At 46.4% G+C, this 11,788-nt stretch overlaps 1 long non-coding RNA gene across 1 annotated transcript; it reads right to left on the bottom strand.

Moving 5' to 3' along the window:
- Positions 1 to 3,798: 3,798 nt before the first annotated feature.
- LOC138364889 (uncharacterized) lies at positions 3,799 to 6,536 on the bottom strand. Its single transcript, XR_011228597.1, has 2 exons — positions 4,946 to 6,536; positions 3,799 to 4,555 (listed from the first exon to the last, which is right to left on the bottom strand). It is a non-coding gene; the product is annotated as an uncharacterized lncRNA (long non-coding RNA).
- Between the last annotated feature and the right edge of the window lie 5,252 nt (positions 6,537 to 11,788).

Genomic DNA, 11,788 nt, shown 5'->3' with positions numbered 1-11,788 from the left:
GGACCGGGCCGCAGGGACGCTAAGCCCCGAAATCATCTCATGAAGATAACCTCAAGAAGAACCTTCTCTAGTGATGGTCTGGTCGTGTGAGGAGATTATATGCTCCTTGATGGAGCCCTGTTGTTTGAGCCTCGTCAGGGAGCGGGTGTTCATTACCTCTGAGGATTGATGAGCGAGGAACCTTAACCGTTTAGGGCAACAGCGTCCTCCATCTTCACCGTGGCACTGTCTGGTTACAAGATGGTTTCCTACTGACCCTCATCCCTAAGGGTGAGTCTCCCTTGAGCGAGGGTCGTCCTCCACCTCCCATTCCAGCCCTGGTCGTTTAGGTGGGCGTTGGCGTCTCTCACTGTGGCTCTGGTCTATACTCTGTGGCACTGGTCTATACACTGTGGCACTGGTCTATACACTGTGGCACTGGTCTATACACTGTGGCACTGGTCTATACACTGTGGCACTGGTCTATACTCTGTGGCACTGGTCTATACTCTGTGGCACTGGTCTGTACTCTGTGGCACTGGTCTGTACATTGTGGCACTGGTCTATACACTGTGGCACTGGTCTATACTCTGTGGCACTGGTCTGTTCTCTGTGGCACTGGTCTATACACTGTGGCACTGGTCTATACACTGTGGCACTGGTCTATACTCTGTGGCACTGGTCTATACACTGTGGCACTGGTCTATACTCTGTGGCACTGGTCTATACTCTGTGGCACTGGTCTATACACTGCGGCACCAGTCTATACTCTGTGGCACTGGTCTATACACTGTGGCACTGGTCTATACTCTGTGGCACTGGTCTATACACTGTGGCACTGGTCTATACTCTGTGGCACTGGTCTATACTCTGTGGCACTGGTCTATACACTGTGGCCCTGGTCTATACACTGTGGCACTGGTCTGTACTCTGTGGCACTGGTCTATACACTGTAGCACTGGTCTATACACTGTGGCACTGGTCTATACACTGTGGCACTGGTCTATACTCTTTGGCACTGGCCTATACACTGTGGCACTGGTCTATACACTGTGGCACTGGTCTATACATTGTGGCACTGGTCTATACACTGTGGCACTGGTTTTTACATTTTGGCACTGGTCTATACACTGTGGCACTGGTCTATACACTGTGGCACTGGTCTATACACTGTGGCACTGGTGTATGCACTGTGACACTGGTCTATACACTGTGGCACTGGTCTATACACTGTGGCACTTGTCTATACACTGTGGCACTGGTCTATACACTGTGGCACTTGTCTATACACTGTGGCACTGGTCTATACACTGTGGCACTGGTCTATACACTGTGGCACTGGTCTATACATTGTGGCACTGGTCTATACACTGTGGCACTGGTCTATACATTGTGGCACTGGTCTATACACTGTGGCACTGGTCTATACACTGTGGCACTGGTCTATACACTGTGGCACTGGTCTATACACTGTGGCACTGGTCTATACATTGTGGCACTGGTCTATACACTGTGGCACTGGTCTATACACTGTGGCACTGGTCTATACATTGTGGCACTGGTCTATACACTGTGGCACTGGTCTATACACTGTGGCACTGGTCTATACATTGTGGCACTGGTCTATACACTGTGGCACTATTCCACTAGCTTCACAGGATCTCTCAGGCACCTTCCCTTTCCCAAAACAAATGGGAGAATTAATCTATTTTTAAATTTTTCACCCTGTTAAGCTCGCTTTACCATAGGATCACTGGTGGGGAGGCACAATTAACTTTTTTACAAGGGAGAAAGAGAGAGAGAAAGAGAGAGAGAGAGAGAGAGAGAGAGAGAGAGAGAGAGAGAGAGAGAGAGAGAGAGAGAGAGAGAGAGAGAGAGAGAGAGAGAGAGAGAGAGAGAGAGAGAGAGAGAGAGAGAGAGAGAGAGAGAGAGAGAGAGAGAGAGAGAGAGAGAGAGAGAGAGAGAGAGAGAGAGAGAGAGAGAAAAATAGTAATACGATACACACACACACACACACACACACACCTGAGAAAAGGGAAGGAATGATACACAGAGAATGACAAGGAGATGTGTGAAGAATTCAAGAAATGCTTCCAGGAGGTCTTAACAATAGAACAATGAGAAGTCCCTGCACTAAATGAGGCGGCAAACCAAGCAACCATGGAGGAATTTGATCTCACCAGTGATGAGGTCAAATGGAATCTATTGGAGCTGAATGTGACAAAGGCTGTTGTTGCTCACAGAATCTCACCGGGGATACTAAAAGAAGGTGCAGAGGCACTAAGTGTGCCACTCTCTATGGTGTATAACAGGTCACTGGAAACAGGAGACCTACCAGAAAGCTGGAAGACAGCTAATTTAGTCCCAATATACAAAAAGAGTGACAGGCAGGAGGCGCTGAACAACAGGCCAGTTTCCCTAACTTGTATACCATGCAAGGTGATGGAGAAGATCGTGAGGAAAAGGCTCGTAGAGCATCTGGAGGGAAATAGTTTTGTGACACACCACCAACATGGGTTCAGAGATGGTAAATCGTGCCTCACAGGTTTAATAAAATTCTATGACCAAGTATCACAAGTTAGGCAAGAAAGAGAAGGATGGGCAGACTGCATTTTATTAGACTGTCAGAAAGCCTTTGACACAGTACCTCACAAAAGGCTGTGGCAAAAGTTGGTGCAACAGGCAGGAGTAAAATGTAAGGTGCTCCAGTTGATAAGGGAGTATCTAAACAACAGGAAACATTGAGCAACTGTGAGGGGGGAGACATCAGAGTGGCGAGATGTCACCAGCGGAGTCCCACAGGGTTCTGTACTTGGACCTATCGTGTTTCTGATATATGTAAACGATCATCCAGAGGGAATAGACTCATTCCTCTCAATGTTTGCTGATGTTACAAAAATTATGAAAAGAATCAAGACAGATGAAGACAGAGACTATAGGACGATCTGGACAAACTAACTGGTGGAATGGGTCTAGAAAATGGCTACAAAAGTTCAACTCATGAAAGGGCAAAGTAATGAAATTAGGCGAAGGGAGCAGAAGGCTGAACACAAGGTACCATCTGGGAGGTGAAATCCTGCAAGAGACAAATAGAGATAAAGATCTGGGGGTTGATATCACACTGAACCTGTCCCCAGAGGCCCATATCAAAATGGTTATCAGCAGCGGAATATGCTAGACTGGCCAACATAAGAACTGCGTTTAGAAGCTTATGTAAGGAATTGTTCAGGACTTTGTATATCACTTACGCAAGACCAATCCTGGAGTATGCAGCTCCAGCCTGGAATCCATACCTAGTTAAACACAAGACAATGTTAGAGAAGATTCAGAAATATACCACCAGACTAGTCCCGGAACTGATAGCTATGAGCTATGAGGAAAGGCTAAGGGAACTGTATCTCTCATTCCTGGAAAACAGAAGAGTAAGGGGAGACATGATAACCTCTATTGTATAAATGTGGGTTGGTTGGTGTAGTCGTCGTTGATCCTCCTCTACGGACAACCCAACCCACAACTCGGTAGAGTGCTTATACTAGGAGATCACCCTTGGCTCTTCTGGCTCTTGGAGAGGGGCTCAACGTCACACGTTCAGGGGATGCGGCTCCAACACTTAGCCTCGTCGTCACGTGCACACACCCACTCGAGCCGCTGTGACTCCCCACTCTCTCCTTATGAGATATGATCTCCTCAATCCCCCTATGACTTACTAGTATTACCTCCTACCCTGTCCACAGCAGTGGTTCATGGTTCTTTCTCTCTCTCTCTCTCCTTCTTTACTACCTCCTGGGAAGCCTCACTAGGACAAGGGCAAACACCAGCAAATTGTGACACATTTACTGAAGAAAGCACATACACGATACATACACACATATAATAATAATGAATCCTATACTCTATAATATCACAATCAGGTTGCACTCCAATACCATCAGAACTCTATTATCAGCTTATCAAGTGGTATCCTACCTCCTGGTTCACCACCTGATACTATTAACTTCCTCAAGTTGGTCAAGCCTACACACTGTTGCACCATCAGCAAGATAACATATATATATAGAAAACCAGCATTTGAATGCAATAACATATACCAGTATAAATGTTCATTGATACTTCAGTATAAAAAAACTCCTTGACGCAAGAATGCCAACAGTCACTCACCTCTCACTGCGTCTTGCACGCTAATGACAACCAAACACTATCAACTCCCTACTAGTAATCCACCAGAACTTCCCCTTCCACCTCTGGAAGTTCACTACCCTATTTCTTTAGGTTCTTCCGGGCTTCACTACCAGGATCCTCTGCAGCTCCTCCAGGCTGCTATCATGAAGTTTCCTTGAGCAACTACGGTGCTTCACCCTTCTGCTAGGGTCCTCCACAGCTCTCTTGGCTGCTACACCATGAAGTTTCCCCGAGCAAGTATGGTGCTTCTCCACCTCTACAGAAGCACGTGACACTCCTCTTCACTGCTGCTTCTCCTCACAGCTCGAGGTCCTCTGCTCCACTACCTTGGAGTCTCATCAGCTACTTCATCTGCTGGCTTCGAAGTTCTCAGCAACTTCTTCCCCAAAAGACAAACCTGCAACCCATCGACACTCCAATAAAATGTTCCCCTTTAACACATAAACAAAAAATATTCACACAATATGTTTGCCTCAAACCTCTATCTGTTCTCTACATACAGTGAGAGTGGACTCCCCCGTTTTGGGCGGGTCCATACTCCACCTCGCCTGGTGGCGGTCCTCACTCGCTGGGAGGGTCTTCCTCCATCCGGAGCCAGGCTCCCTCAGTCGTCCGCCAGCGCTCAGAGAGGACGGACGTCGCTCCGTGTTCCTCCCTCTTCACTCTCCTATTTCAGGCCTTCTGCCTTATTAAAACATGTCTAACTTATAAATAAACATCGCTACTGTCGCTGGGCACACGACCAACTACAATGCAATCACTATGAACTGGCGTATATCGTGCTTACCACAGATTAACTGGTCGAGGGCGCTTTTCCTCTGACGGCGCCTGGTCAGGGCGCTCCACACAGCCCACAATAATGCCTCCGGGCGGCTTAATATTCACTAATTATCGTCCACGACTTGAGACCACACGTCCCCAGCTCGATTCCACAGCTGGCACGTCTGCACACTTCTCTTCTCTTAGAGATATATCACTAGGGGTTCCCTTCTGACGGGAGCTCAACGAAGCGCGGCTTCCCCCTGCGATGTCTGGCACTCAAGTGAGGTCAAGGTCCTCCAGAAGCGAGCCTCAAGCCTCCAGCAAAATGTCCACATCTCCTAGCCAGTCATTTATCTATTTTCTTCTGCATTGCCCATAATCTCAAACTGTTACACATATCCAACCAACTATTTTACATATGCGTTATCACCTCAATACTTGCTAGACCTTCTAGTTAGGTCAGGCTTGCTGAATAACTCTCAAGAAGGGAGACTCGTTTCTCCTGCAGGCTGAGATCATAACACTCCCCTCCCCTTATTTTTGAGAGTTATTCTAGTGGCTAGGCTCGGGATAATACATCCGCCACCACACTGTCTCGTTCTTCAACCGATTGGTTCGAACGGTTGATCTGCTTACGTACTCCCTTAGGAGTCTACAATTAGTTCGTTGCTCCTTGCAACATCTGGCTCACAACTCGCCAGAAACATGATCTTCTCATAAACGATCTGACTTATCTGGCACCTGTTGGCTAGGCTGTCCTCCTTGGACGCCTGCACTCCATCGTTCCACTCTACTTATTGTCTCCACCCTCCGTTTCCTCGTCTTCTCTTCACGTCCAGAGTCAGACATCTACTGTCTGTACCTCCCCTGTCGTCTTCACTCTTCCATCTACTGCCATTATACTTTCGTCTCCTGTCATCATACTTCACTCCATCGTCTTCACCGACGCTCCTCCCTTTCGTCTCCTCATATATCCGAGACCTCATCCTGTTTGACCTCCATCGAGTCCTCGGCTTTCTTCTATTCCTCCATGCTTGCATCATCATCCTCTTCCCACACTTCTCACCTCTATACAACTCCATTTCTTCTCCTTCAACTCTTCTTCTTTCCCTAAAAGTTTCTCCGAGCGCTGTGCTACATCCAACAGCACTCGACCGTACATGTCGCTTTACCTCTCCTTGTGTGCTCGTAAGCATCTCTCCACACATACTGTCTCTTCTCATTTCACCTTCTCGGTTACTACTCTTCTTCACTATCTTTTCTTCAGGTTTTCTGTGAAACACGTCAACTCCTGACACCTCAAACAACTTAACTCTACTATCCAGATGTCTCTGTGCTCGTGGACAACTTGACGTTCTACTTCCGTCCTCAGTCTGTCCACATCTTTCCTCATTCCCACTCAGCACAGTTGCATTCGCCTTCCGACTCTTAATTTCAGCAGTCCGGGCTCTACTCAGGTCCGCTCTCTTCACCTGATTCTTCTTCGGCTGGGCCATCTTCACTTTTGACCTCACCGAGACTTCATTTTCCTGGGCTGGACCTTCATCAAACAGCCATGATATATCTACATCGATATCTTCCACCGGTTTAATCGACACTGTCTCACCTTCTCCAGTGTCTTCCTCGTCGGCCACCTCTGTCTTCATCACTACCGAGACAGGGTACTCAATGGCTTGGCGGTCTCCTGACGCATCTCCTCGGATGTCAGTCAGGTTCACACTCTCAGGTGTCCCACCCGTGCAGTGGCCTTCTGGGCACTCCTCTGGCACAGTCTCCGCTATGACTCTTGGCAACACCTTTGTCCCACACAAGTCATTCCCCAGGATCACTTGGACTCCTGGAATAGGTATGTCGGGGCACACTCCCAACATCACCTCTGCCGACACATATTCCGACCTTAGCTGGACAGTACAAACGGGCATGTCACTCTCAGACAATAACCCATATACTTTCATCTTCCCACTGCCAGCTAACCGTCGACCATTCCCAATCAGGCTTCTCGTAATCAAGCTCTGATTAGCTCCGGTATCTCTTAAGATACCAACTTCTACCTCAGGTTGGCCTCCTATTCTGATCCAACCTTTGCTCATGAACGGCCTATACCTCTCGTTCACTAAGTTCGCTCTCTGTGGTTTGTCTTGGAACACATTAGTATATTTACCTCGGGGGTCACACATGGCCAGGGTCACAACTCTCTTGCCCTGCCGACAATCTCGCATCACGTGACCCAATCCGTTACAATTGTAACATCTCATCTGGGAAAAGTCTCTTCTATATGTACCAGAGTAGCTCTGACTCTGCCCACTCGTATTGGACTTCCTCGGGCCAGACGTACTACTCGTACTCTGTGGAGCTTTACTGGACTCTTGATTTCCTGGATAACGATTAGTTTCTCGTTTGGCTCCTCCATCCTCACTTTCAGACGAAGTGCGCGACCTACTCTTCTGAGTTTTAGGGTACTTACGTTTATCTGCCCATTTATCAAAATTTTTCTCACCCCAGGTTCCTCTGGGTCTTTCATAATTTCTTCCTCCCCAGACTCCATTGGGTCTGCCATTGCTGCGTCTCACCTCATTCTGCACTCTGTTCTCTCTTAAGCTCTTGTACGCTTCAGTAATCATATCCGCCCTATCTGCGGCATCTTTCACCTCCATTATCCCTGCTTCTTGGATCTTGAACTTTGTTTCGGGATGCATCATCTCCAAGAACTTCTCCATGACCATCAGTTGCTTTAGGTCAGCGTAAGATCCAACTCCAGCAGCCTCAATCCACTTCTGGAATCGTCTTTCCAGATCTCTTGCTGTCTCAGCAAACGTACATGCTCCAACTTTCACCATCTCTCTGAAGCGCTTCCTATAAGCTTCTGGGGTTAACTGAAACGAGCGCAAAATGCTGCTCTTTACCGTGGCATAATCCTGGCACTCTTCCAGTGACAATTGGGTGTATGCCTCCCTGGCTGCACCGGTCAATCTTAACTGGACCAGCTGGGCCCATTCCTCCTGTGGCCACTCCTTGATGCTGGCTACTTTTTCAAAGTGCTCGAAAAAGCTCTCTGCCTCTTCGGGAACAAACAAGGGAATGTCCTTCTCCCTAACCCTAACATCTGGTGGGTGTGATACCTGGGTGGTGCTCTCTGGCAACCCATGTTCAATCCTTTGCTCAGCCAAGGTTCTGTTCGCTTCTATCTGCATTTGTTTTGTTCTCTCTTTTTCTTTTTCGACCTCTAGTCTTGCTTTCTCTTTTTCTTTCTCTTGTTCCAACTCCAGTTCCCTTACTCTGGTTTTCTCTTTTTCTACTTCCAGTTTGGTTTTCTCTTTTTCTACTTCCAGTCTGGTTTTCTCTTTTTCCTTCTCGGCTTCATTTTTCATCTGCAGTTCTAATTTCATCTTTTCCAGCTGGAACTGTCTCTCCTTGTCCTCACGCTGCATCTGGAGCTCTAACTGGAATCTCTCCAAGCTCCTATTCCGGCTACTCCTACTACTGCGGCTACTCTTGCTGCTCCTACTCGATCCCTGGGATCTCACTTCATCCTGCCCATCATCCTCCTTTCCACTTTCAGCTCCTTTTTGGGCTCCTTGCTCTGCCGCTTCACTTTTGGCTCTTAACTGCCTCAGGATCTCATCCTTCATCCCAGCTACTTTAGATGCTTTCAACCTAATGCCACATTTTTCTGCTATTTGTTTCAATTGATCCCTCGTGCAACCTTCCAAGTCCTCAGGCTTGCCCGACTCCACAAACGCTTGCACCTTATCCATCTTTGTCCTGTGAGTCTTCCCAAGAGAGAGAATATACACCTGCGTTCACACAGTTTATCTATTTCAGCAAGGGTGTACAAATCCACTTTTGGACAGGGTGTGGGTGTGTCAGTTCACTCTCCCGGACACAGGCCCCCAATTTATTATAGACTGTGGGTTGGTTGGTGTAGTCGTCGTTGATCCTCCTCTACGGACAACCCAACCCACAACTCGGTAGAGTGCTTATACTAGGAGATCACCCTTGGCTCTTCTGGCTCTTGGAGAGGGGCTCAACGTCACACGTTCAGGGGATGCGGCTCCAACACTTAGCCTCGTCGTCACGTGCACACACCCACTCGAGCCGCTGTGACTCCCCACTCTCTCCTTATGAGATATGATCTCCTCAATCCCCCTATGACTTACTAGTATTACCTCCTACCCTGTCCACAGCAGTGGTTCATGGTTCTTTCTCTCTCTCTCTCTCCTTCTTTACTACCTCCTGGGAAGCCTCACTAGGACAAGGGCAAACACCAGCAAATTGTGACACATTTACTGAAGAAAGCACATACACGATACATACACACATATAATAATAATGAATCCTATACTCTATAATATCACAATCAGGTTGCACTCCAATACCATCAGAACTCTATTATCAGCTTATCAAGTGGTATCCTACCTCCTGGTTCACCACCTGATACTATTAACTTCCTCAAGTTGGTCAAGCCTACACACTGTTGCACCATCAGCAAGATAACATATATATATAGAAAACCAGCATTTGAATGCAATAACATATACCAGTATAAATGTTCATTGATACTTCAGTATAAAAAAACTCCTTGACGCAAGAATGCCAACAGTCACTCACCTCTCACTGCGTCTTGCACGCTAATGACAACCAAACACTATCAACTCCCTACTAGTAATCCACCAGAACTTCCCCTTCCACCTCTGGAAGTTCACTACCCTATTTCTTTAGGTTCTTCCGGGCTTCACTACCAGGATCCTCTGCAGCTCCTCCAGGCTGCTATCATGAAGTTTCCTTGAGCAACTACGGTGCTTCACCCTTCTGCTAGGGTCCTCCACAGCTCTCTTGGCTGCTACACCATGAAGTTTCCCCGAGCAAGTATGGTGCTTCTCCACCTCTACAGAAGCACGTGACACTCCTCTTCACTGCTGCTTCTCCTCACAGCTCGAGGTCCTCTGCTCCACTACCTTGGAGTCTCATCAGCTACTTCATCTGCTGGCTTCGAAGTTCTCAGCAACTTCTTCCCCAAAAGACAAACCTGCAACCCATCGACACTCCAATAAAATGTTCCCCTTTAACACATAAACAAAAAATATTCACACAATATGTTTGCCTCAAACCTCTATCTGTTCTCTACATACAGTGAGAGTGGACTCCCCCGTTTTGGGCGGGTCCATACTCCACCTCGCCTGGTGGCGGTCCTCACTCGCTGGGAGGGTCTTCCTCCATCCGGAGCCAGGCTCCCTCAGTCGTCCGCCAGCGCTCAGAGAGGACGGACGTCGCTCCGTGTTCCTCCCTCTTCACTCTCCTATTTCAGGCCTTCTGCCTTATTAAAACATGTCTAACTTATAAATAAACATCGCTACTGTCGCTGGGCACACGACCAACTACAATGCAATCACTATGAACTGGCGTATATCGTGCTTACCACAGATTAACTGGTCGAGGGCGCTTTTCCTCTGACGGCGCCTGGTCAGGGCGCTCCACACAGCCCACAATAATGCCTCCGGGCGGCTTAATATTCACTAATTATCGTCCACGACTTGAGACCACACGTCCCCAGCTCGATTCCACAGCTGGCACGTCTGCACACTTCTCTTCTCTTAGAGATATATCACTAGGGGTTCCCTTCTGACGGGAGCTCAACGAAGCGCGGCTTCCCCCTGCGATGTCTGGCACTCAAGTGAGGTCAAGGTCCTCCAGAAGCGAGCCTCAAGCCTCCAGCAAAATGTCCACATCTCCTAGCCAGTCATTTATCTATTTTCTTCTGCATTGCCCATAATCTCAAACTGTTACACATATCCAACCAACTATTTTACATATGCGTTATCACCTCAATACTTGCTAGACCTTCTAGTTAGGTCAGGCTTGCTGAATAACTCTCAAGAAGGGAGACTCGTTTCTCCTGCAGGCTGAGATCATAACACCTCCTACAAAATTCTCAGGGGGAATTGACAGGGTGGACAAAGCCAAACTCTTCAGCAAGGGTGGAACATGAACAAGGGGACACAGGTTGAAACATAGTACCTAAATGAGCCATAGAGACGATAGAAAGAATTTGTACAGTGTCAGAGTATTTAACAAATGGAATGCATTAAGTAGTGATGTGGTGGAGGCTGACTCCATACACAGTTTCATATGTAGATATGATAGAGCCCAGTAGGCTCAGGAATCTGTACACCACTTAATTGACAGTTGAGAGGCGGGACCAAAGAGCCGGAGCTCAACCACCGCAAGCAAAAATTGGTGAGTTCAACTAGGTGAGAACAAAAACACACACACATACACACACATATATATAATATATATATATATATATATATATATATATATATATATATATATATATATATATATATATATATATATATATATATATATGTCGTACCTAGTAGCCAGAACGCACTTCTCAGCCTACTATGCATGGCCCGATTTGCCTAATAAGCCAAGTTTTCATGAATTAATGTTTTACGACTACCTAACCTAACCTATAAAGATAGGTTAGGTTAGGTTAGGTAGGGTTGGTTAGGTTCGGTCATATATCTACGTTAATTTTAACTCCAATAAAAAAAATTGACCTCATACATAATGAAATGGGTAGCTTTATCATTTCATAAGAAAAAAATTAGAGAAAATATATTAATTCAGGAAAACTTGGCTTATTAGGCAAATCCGGCCTTGCATAGCAGGCCGAGTACGACGTTCTGGCTACAAGGTACAACATATATATATATATATATATATATATATATATATATATATATATATATATATATATATATATATATATATGTATGTATATATATATATATATATATATATATATATATATATATATATATATATATATATATATATATATATATATATATATATATAT

Source organism: Procambarus clarkii, chromosome 15, assembly GCF_040958095.1.
Source record: "Procambarus clarkii isolate CNS0578487 chromosome 15, FALCON_Pclarkii_2.0, whole genome shotgun sequence".
Taxonomy (NCBI): Eukaryota; Metazoa; Arthropoda; class Malacostraca; order Decapoda; family Cambaridae; genus Procambarus; species Procambarus clarkii.
Note: the sequence above shows the minus strand (reverse complement) of the source record. Positions and strands in the feature narration are given on the sequence as shown.